Raw genomic sequence first — 9,987 nt, 5'->3', positions numbered from 1 at the left:
ACTTTTCTTTGGTTTATTTTAGTTTGGCCACACAGCAGCAGACTACGGTTGTCAGTCCTGACAATTTTAGCCCTTAATACGGTTACATTCACATACATTACAGTTATGTACTGGAGTGACAATCGCATTAACCAAACTCACACCTGTACATTTCCAGGACTCACACCTGCATTCTCAGCTTTGTGAACGGGATCGGACTGGATGACCAGTTGTCTGTCACAGTCAGTGCGAGACAAACACTGAGACAGAGACTGAAAAACGTGTGGCTACCATGTGTTGCAGGTTTTCATGTGTGGTTTCGGTAACTTAAATAGATATGAGGGTTTTAGATACAGCCACTGTTCTCCACCGGAGCTGTTCCTGTCAGCTTTGTGTTCTACTCGCGACTCAAATGCTCCACTCTCCACCCACATACAAAAGCTGCTGTCGGTTAATGAAGATTTTTAATGAATCCTCTTGTTGAGGGAGACTTTTTTAATATGACTTTTCAGTTTCCTGGACGTCGCCATCTTTGATATGGTTGCTGGTTAGAGAGGGCTTGACTCCTGGACATTTCGAGACTCACATCTGTAAGTAAATGCGGTTGTCAATCCCAAAAACTGACAGTATGAATGTAGCCTTGTTGTCTGGAATATTTAGTTTTAATTTAGCTTTTAACTTATTGCAATTTTGATTAATCGTTCAATTTTTTTTTTCTAGTTTCAATTTAGTTAGTTTTCTGGAATTGATTTTTTTTTTTTTTTTTTGCATACATTGTTCTGTTTTTTTTGTTTTCCCGTTCAGTTATATTTTTCTGGTATATTTAGTTTTTATTTTAGTTCAGTGTTCTAAAGGAAAACTTTCCGGATGTTCCCAAAGGGATCTTTCAGTCAGATTTAGCTCACTTCTGAGGGCTGCTGTTGATTCATTTTGTCAGTAAATGATGAGAAAAATTCTTCTTTATGGCTGATTAATTTATGAATCAAATTCAGAAGGGGCTTTTTTTTTTCATTTTAATTTGCATTCTCAGTCATTTGCTGTCTTGTTAGAAATAAGTAATTACCATTAATTACATTTCCATTCACATGTTTTTATGCAAATGCTGAGATAAAGCATAAAAAGTGCTGGATGGAAACAACAAATTTCACTTGCTTAAAGTATAGTAATAGTGATGCCACAGCAAACACCACTTATGAAACAGATTTGGACAAATTGCTTAACCTGCCCCAAACTCATTAAGACATTACGAGCCACTCAAACAACTCTCAGTGTTTGTATAGGGCTTACCTATAGTCATCTCTACACATTACAGCTGGACGATTCTGGATCTTTCTGGAATTCTGGATTAATTCTGAAATTCTGTTTAAAATTGGGATCACGATTCACCCACAATACTGAATAGACTACTAAACTAAATAACAATAATTTGCTAGAGGATCTGACAAAATGTTAAAGGAACACTCCACCGTTTTGTCATATTAAACTATGTTATTCCCTTAACTAAGACGAGTTGATACATATCTCTCTCGTCTCAGTGCGTACACTCAATCGCTCTGGCGTGCGGCGACACTTTGATAGCACTTAGCTTAGCCCAGTTCATTCATTAGGATCCAAACAGAGATGAAACTAGAAGCGACCAAACATCTCCACGTTTTCCCTATTTAGGAAAAGCGCCACGTTTTTATTTTGTGTCACCATACTTGGTCGTGTAACTACTCGTGCGGTGTAACTGTATTTAAATAGGGAAAACGTGGAGGTGTTTGGTCGCTTCTAACTTCATCTCTGTTTGGACCCTAATGAATGAATTGGGCTAAGCTAAGTGCTATCAAAGTGTCGCCGCGCGCCAGAGCGATTGAGTACACGCACTGAGATGAGAGAGATATGTATCAACTCGTCTTAGTTAAGGGAATAACATAGTTTAATATGACAAAACGATGGAGTGTTCCTTTAATTGCTTCAGTTTATTTAAAAAATATATATATTTAAATATGTTTGAATGAATGATTCAATGACTAGCTCATTAAGACTTCACTTGTTTCATTACTGCATAAATCAGTTTTTTTAACGAATCTCTTGAATGAATGATTCAATGACAAATTTTTTACAAATACGGTCACTTGTCGCCACCTACTGGTGTAACAATGTAATTAATACAGTTTTTAGGTGATTTACTCTATTTTGATCACTAGATTCACTACCGTAGACATCAGTGATTATATCCGAACTATAAACTTTTGTGATAATTTGAATTATTGTAACAGAAATAATGACACTGTGTTGTTAAAAAGACCAATGAAGCTGTTTCATCCCTGTACATGACAACTACTCTCTCTGGATCAGAACCCAGATCTGAATGTTTGCAGTAATCGCACTTTTCAAAAGTTTAATAGTCATAGAGCCGAATCGCTGTCATTTAGGAATAAGATTGCTTGAGTGTTTGAATCGAGATGGCAATCTTTTATCGATTAATCGTGCAGCTCTACTACACATTAAATTGGAATAGGAGAAAGTGTTTTAATATTGAAAAAAAAATTGAAATGCAAAACTTTGAGGTTTTATGCAAATGGAAATGTTTAAAAACTTTAGGAAAGTGTTGGTAAGTGGATTTTTAATTAGGTGAGTTTACAGAGAGTGCCTGAGAAATGCATTAGCATGTGATAGATCACAGTTTAGTCTTCCATTCTTGGACAGCTTGTGAGTTGAGTTGTGCTCACAGTGTAATGTTTATTAAAGGGTATTTATTTGAAGTCTCTCCTGCATCTACAGCAGAGAACGTGCAACGAGACTCGTCTGCGATTCCATCCCGCTCTTCCTCTCGCACTCAGCTTGCGCTCTGGTAATTAGCCTCCCCTCATTAATTATTAAACGAAGTCACAGATCTGAACCCGTCTCATTATTTAAACATCACACTTACCACGACATTTTCTGATGACACATAAATAGGAAATGGAAAAATCAACAGGGAGCTTTTAAAATAGGGACTGACAGCTTGTACAGTGTGTGTGTGTGCATATTGTCACACTAACAGATCTGAAGACTGCAGTGCACATGAAGTCTGTATATGCAAGTTCAAATGCAAAACGTTAAGCTTGTTCTCCATGGTGATGCCGCATTCATGCCAAAGATAGATTGCCTTTCATCAGCATGTCTAAATGGGATCTTGACTGATCACGTTTTTTATTTATTATATATCGTATTCATTTGAGTTTTATGTGCGTGCGCATATTTACAGCTTGCTCCAGATTTTAAGCTGTCATAAATGCAAATGTTGCTGCACTAATGCAGAGTCTTGGCTTTCTGGCTGTAGAATGAAAAAATAACCAGTGCATCCAGTGCAGCAAAACTTTAGGGTTGTTCATAATACATTGTTTTCATACTATGGTTGGTAGTTTTGTGGGTATTCCATGCACACAGAACATTTTTGTACAGTAATATCATATGTAGTGTAGTATGCTATTCCGAGCATAACTCTCCTTTTCTCTTTCTTTCTCTCCCATGCTTCATTTCAGTCCTGCTTTTTAGATTCCTTTTCATACGCTAAAGAAGTCAAATAATGAGGGAGCAGCAAAGATACGCAGAGGGATTGAATCTCTTGTCGTCGAAGAGAAATAAAGCTGAACGTTGATTGAAAAGTCTTTGATTGAAGGCTTGTCAAAATGAGCTGTTTCCGCCTGTATTGATTGGCAAATTTTTATTTGAAGGGATTAGAGGTCTAGACAAAAATTGCTTTCTGATTGCTTTATCCATTGTGATCGCCTTTGGCTAGTAATGGAGTTGCTTTATGGTGCCCACTCCCTGGTAGGCTATCTTTTGAACATTTGTGTTGTGAATGATAGCAGATCCTTGTTGCCATAACGCCTAAAAGACAGCTGTATATTTTTAAAGCTGCTCCACTTCTGCAATAAAACAAATCATACAGAAATACACATAAACTTACACATACCTGCATTCTGTCTTGCTCATCCATCTACATGCACTTCAAAAATTTAAAAGGGGTCATGACATGGATTTAATATATATATATGACATGGATTTTATATATATAATAATGTTAATTGAGGTTCAATTATAATGCTTTTAAAAAGTGATATATACTATAATGTAATAATTATAATGGTAAACTACAGTGAGGAAAATAAGTATTTGAACACCCTGCTATTTTGCAAGTTCTCCCACTTGGAAATCATGGAGGGGTCTGAAATTGTCATCGTAGGTGCATGTCCACTGTGAGAGACATAATCTAAAAAAAAAAAAAATCCAGAAATCACAATGTATGATTTTTTAACTATTTATTTGTATGATACAGCTGCAAATAAGTATATGAACACCTGAGAAAATCAATGTTAATATTTGGTAAAAAAGTTAAAAAAAAAATTAGATTATATCTCTCACAGTGGACATGCACCTACGATGACAATTTCAGACCCCTCCATGATTTCCAAGTGTGAGAACTTGCAAAATAGCAGGGTGTTCAAATACTTATTTTCCTCACTGTATAGTATACTAATATGCTAATAAGGTTTTTGGCCAAAAAGTACAAATATATGTGGAATACCGTCATTTGCAGGCAAAGCATTATGAAATAGTATGCGATGTCGCTGCTGTCAGACCCAATACAGTTCATCTTTCAACACGTTTCTTTGCGAACTCTCCATTACTCTGAATGCCCCGAACAAACATAATCCTTCAACGTAATCTATGATGACATTAAAAATAAACCACCCATCCACCCATCCTGGTATCCTGCTGAAGTCTCTACATAAATTAGCGAATGAGCAGTTTAAACTGGACATGTGAAAGCTAATGTTCCTTTACGCTTCCATCCACTCCTCCATTTGTCCTGTCGGTAGACTCAAGCGCATAGAAGACTATTCTCCATCATTTAGTGATAACTGGTTTGAATGACTCAGAAGTGAGGTAAATCTGACTTAAAAACTTACTTTGGGAGTGATTCAAAACGTTTTATGCAAGTTTTATGTATGTTTTTAATATTGTTACATATATATATGTATATATATATATATATATATTAGGGTGGTCCTTATCAAGTACAATTTTTTTTTTTTTTTAAATGTTAGTGTCTTAACCTCTTAAACTGTTCCTTTTAACTTCAAAATTAGAAATATGCAAAAATGTTGACAAAAAATGATATTTAGAGGTAGCTCAATGTGGAAGATTGCCTATGTTAAGCTGTGCATCGTTATTGTGATATGCAAGTAATATTAAAAGTTGCTGCAAATGAACTACATTTTATTGAAATCAGAGCAACACTGACATGACAACAATGACAACAATCTCAAAAAAAAGCACAAAGTTTTCAACAGTCCCTCATTTCTGATGCTCAGCAGCCAGTGTTGACATTTTTTGCAGTCTGGATAGATCTGTCAGTGATCTTCCACCACATGAAGGAGAAACTGCAATTGTTCTTCAGAGTGTGTGAGATAGCCATTCTTGAATCAGAGCCACTCCTCTCTCGGCGTGATCATTGACTACTTTCATTGCATGTATGGTTGCCTGTGCCTCCTGATAATCTGCTTGATTCGGCCAAAGTTCCGGCTCAATTTCAAGGAACGTAATGCAATTTTTTAAACCAAAAAATGTGCTCTAAACCCAAACAATAACCAAGGTGATCATCAATAGAAATATGTATTGATTCCACCAGGAAAGGTAAATCTGCTAAACCGGGTCATGGATGGATTAATTTGGATTTAGTTTCTACAATAAGTAAACTGAGATATGTATCTAAAATACATATTTAGGAATATATGGAGCATTAGATGCTTTTATGGAGATTTTTGGGGAATTTTACTAGCCAGGTACAATACCAATTCAAATGATCTGTTTTGACGAAAATCATCAAAATCTCAGAAAGTTTAAAGCTATTGAGCTACCAGTAATTATTATGTTACTGCCATAAAAATTGGCATGCTGCATTTTCTTAAATAAAGGAACAATTTGAAGAGTTAAGAGCATGACAATTGGAGACTTTAAAAATAAGGACCACCCTATTATATATATATATATATATATATACCTGTACATGAGACCGGAACAGTATTTTATTTTTAACATAATTAATTATTAAGATTGTCAGAGATAAATCTGTTTTGAAGTTTTCATCGATCTAGAGAGCTGTATTTACGCTCTTAAATACCTCGTATGACGTTAGCCCTTTGGTTGTGATGTTCAGTATTAATAAACATTAGTTAGCAACAGTGGCTAACAGTGGCAGCTTCTGTCCCGAGGGCCTTCTGCCACCCACTATAAAACATCCCTGTCATAAAACAGCCCCATAAACGGGTTTATTATCCTCGTCTCCACAGCAGAGCACATTACTGCACACACACTGCTAGCTCCAGCTCCTCCAGATGTAGAGGGAAATTGAAGTTTTTTAACCCAGTGTAACCCTGTTTCCTGCAGTCGTAATAGTTTGGTTTCTTGACGGGGCGGGTGTGGAGAGTTTTTTGAATTTTTGCACAAACACTAAAATGTTAATTCTGAATCTGCTCTTCATTTCCTTCTTCCTTATCGATGCGTAAACTGTCATTGATGGAAAAATGATGCATTCCCTCGCTAAAATCACAGTGCCACAGCAAAATCAGCAGTGTAATTTTGGTATTATATCATATTATGTATAAATATTTTTAAACTTTGTTTTAATTTTAATTTAAGTTTAAGTAATTTTAGTACTTCAACTTAAACTTAGCTGCAAAAAGAAAATTTTTCATCAAATATTTTTATTTTATTTCCCCAAAAAATGTATAGAACATTTTTAATAGTTTTAATTTTAATTATTGATAACAACGCTTATATATATGGCTTTTTGATGTCCAAAAAACATAGTAGTAGTAATAGTAGTCATATTGTATTTTCCTCATAAAAATATACCATAATAACTACAGTTTTCTAACAATATACTATAGATAGTATTAGATCCTATCTTCATTTATGATAAAAACTGTAAAAACAATGGTGTTTTGATGGAAGCTATGCTTAGGCCTAGGCTACTATGGTATATTTTTTGAATAACCGGCTTTAAGTTGTACTACACTATTGCATTTCCTGTGCCGTGTCGTATTATCCGGATAAGGTTTAGCCACTATTGCAGATAAGGTTGCATAATTGTCAAGCAGTGTTTTGTTTTCCTGAAATATAAGACAATGCACATGAAGTGCTCGTTGTTTGTGCAGTGCTGCGGAACACTGAGATTGATCAGACTTAAAATAGAGCGATTTTTCTTTCGTTTTACATAAGATACAGTGACAAGAATGTTAGATCAATGTAAGCGGTTTAGGTGTCATCTAAATCTGTAGCACTGATATCCTGTGTCTCTTGCTCTCTTATTCGTCAGCATGTGCCCTTGTGCCCTCAGAAACCAGCTGACTCTATCAAAATGTCCATGATTCATTTTCTTACTGTCTGTCCCACAAGACCTTGTGCCGAATGGGCTATAAACTCACGTTGCAGTGACATGTAGTGTTCAGATGGTGCTAGTTTTAACTGCGTTGCTCCTGTATTTATAAAAACACAGGTCAAGCTTGATGTTAGCGGCACTGGATGACATCTCATCTTACAGAGGACTCGGAAAACCCATTAAAATGATGTTCCAACCCTATGTGTCTCTCTCAGGAAATTGCCAAATCCTTACAAGTGTCTTTAAAGCTGCTACAAACTTGTATTTCCTGGCCCAATCCCTGTCTCTTTCATTCTTTATTCCATTAGTTATATTGTGCATCTTAGTTTGATGGGTGGGAGTGCGGTGATTTAGTCTAGATCAAAGGCTGAACGCTGCAGGGATTAAAACCCTGTGGGGGCTTTTAGGCTAAATGCGGTCTGCTACGAATCACTGCAGGCCTTTGATTAGCACTAATGCTAAAGCTAACCTTCACAGATTAGTCAATACACACTCTAATGAGAATGTTCCATCAATGTGTTTTAGTAAGCCATGTAAGGAGAGTGTCTGGGGTCTAATTAGAACGCAGTCTGAGGATGGAGAATCTAGTCTTTCAACTGAATTCGTATCTGACTACATACTAGGATCTATCTATCTATCTATCTATCTATCTATTTATCTATCTATTTATCTATCTATTTATCTATCTATCTATCTATCTATCTATCTATCTATCTATCTATCTATCTATCTATCTATCTATCTATCTATCTATCTATCTATCTATCTATCTATCTATCTATCTATCTATCTATCTATCTATCTATCTATCTATCTATCTATCTATCTATCTGTCTGTCTGTCTGTTGTTCTAATCCATCCATCCATCCATCCATCCATCTACAGTATCTACCCATCTACCCGTCTATCCATCTATCCATCTATCTATCTTTCTTTAGTGCCACCACAGTATGCCCCAATGCAACTGGTCTGTGCATTTGCCAGTCATGATTAATCTCTATAACGGGTTTATCAGGAAGTTTGCTGTAGTCGCTATGCTGTGAATATTCTCTGGTTTATTGTGTTCTTCTCACATATGCACTACTTAAAATGACAGGGTAGTTATTACAATGTGCTTTGAGAGTCCAATATTACATAAAGTATATTAAAGAAGCTTACATAAGACACTGTGATTTAGACTGCAAGCTGTGCTGTAATATGACTTCATATATCATATCTGTGCCACATTAAAGCCCATTATAGACTTTAGCTTGTCCTCTTGAACGTAGGGGAGCATGCATTATATAAATTTAGACAATGACTGAGTTATGAATCATAACAGATTTGAGAAAGTAGCTGTCTGCTGGGACCTTTTTTAAGAGTAACACAAATTAGAAAATGTTTAGTGTGTGAATGACCAAAAAATAGGTGACAATAGACGATAGAGGTGTGTGTGCATACAGCTTTACAGGGTTTTAATGGATTCCTTTAGACGCTAAAGGTGTAAAGCTGTGTTGTTGTATACGTTTGGATTATGCTGATGAGGAAAACAGTATTTGCATGTGTGTACGTGAGCAAGAGACATCATGTTTGCCAGGAAAACTGATGAGTTTGCTGTTGCCTTTTTCCCTTCATTTGACAAGGTGTATCATTAGTGTCTTTCTATATGAAAACATGAGCAATGATGTACAAACATGCACACATTTACTTTACCTAAAACTACTGAGGTGGTACTGCATATACTAATACCAAGGTACTTTGATAGAAACTAATTGTTATGCTACTTAATGATTATCATGGTATTTACATGACAAAAAAAAAAATCACTGATACATGTGGTATTGATGCACATCTAAACAAGATTTTTACATTCCCTGAAGAGCATATGAGTGGCTTTTGCAAATGCAAAACTCACTTACAAGATGCTAATTTGTTGTCGGTGGTTGCTGTGCGGTTGCTAAACGGTTGCTATGCGTTTGTGGGCTACACATCAAAGTTGAATGTTTAAGGTGAGGGGTTTGTTCACATCACTAACCCTAACTATTGCAATAGTAAAAGCCCTTGCTTTCGAAAGCACCACTTTAAAACTTGGTAATTTTTATGTGAAGTGTTCTCTGCAAATATACAGCAATTCCTCATGTACACTCCACTCTCTTCCCCTTCTTAATTCACCCATCCCTCCATCCATCTGTGTTTATGGATGTATTATTCTGTATGACTCACCGTATTTGACTCTAATTTGAGAGAGTCCCGTTGGACCCCGGCTGGAGGTGACAGACCTGCGTTAGAGAGAATTCTAATGTGCTCATCACAATCAGCACATCATATACACGGTTTGAAATTCTGAACACTGATGATTCCTATTGGAAAATATATTACTGAATAAATCTGCTTCTAAACACATAATGGATCCATAGACACATTTAGTGGGTTATTCCACCTAAAATGTGTAAATGAGATTTAAATGCTTCTGTGGAAAGGACGATTTTCAGCTATATTTTTTGTCAGAAATATTCTTCAAAAGTGTGTGTGTGTGTGTGTGTGTGTGTGTGTGTGTGTGTGTGTGTGTGTGTGTGTGTGTCTGTATGTGTCTGTGTGTGTGTGTTTCAAGGATA

This window comes from Scardinius erythrophthalmus, assembly GCF_964197995.2.
Source record: "Scardinius erythrophthalmus genome assembly, chromosome: 9".
Lineage (NCBI taxonomy): Eukaryota > Metazoa > Chordata > Actinopteri > Cypriniformes > Leuciscidae > Scardinius > Scardinius erythrophthalmus.
Note: the sequence above shows the minus strand (reverse complement) of the source record.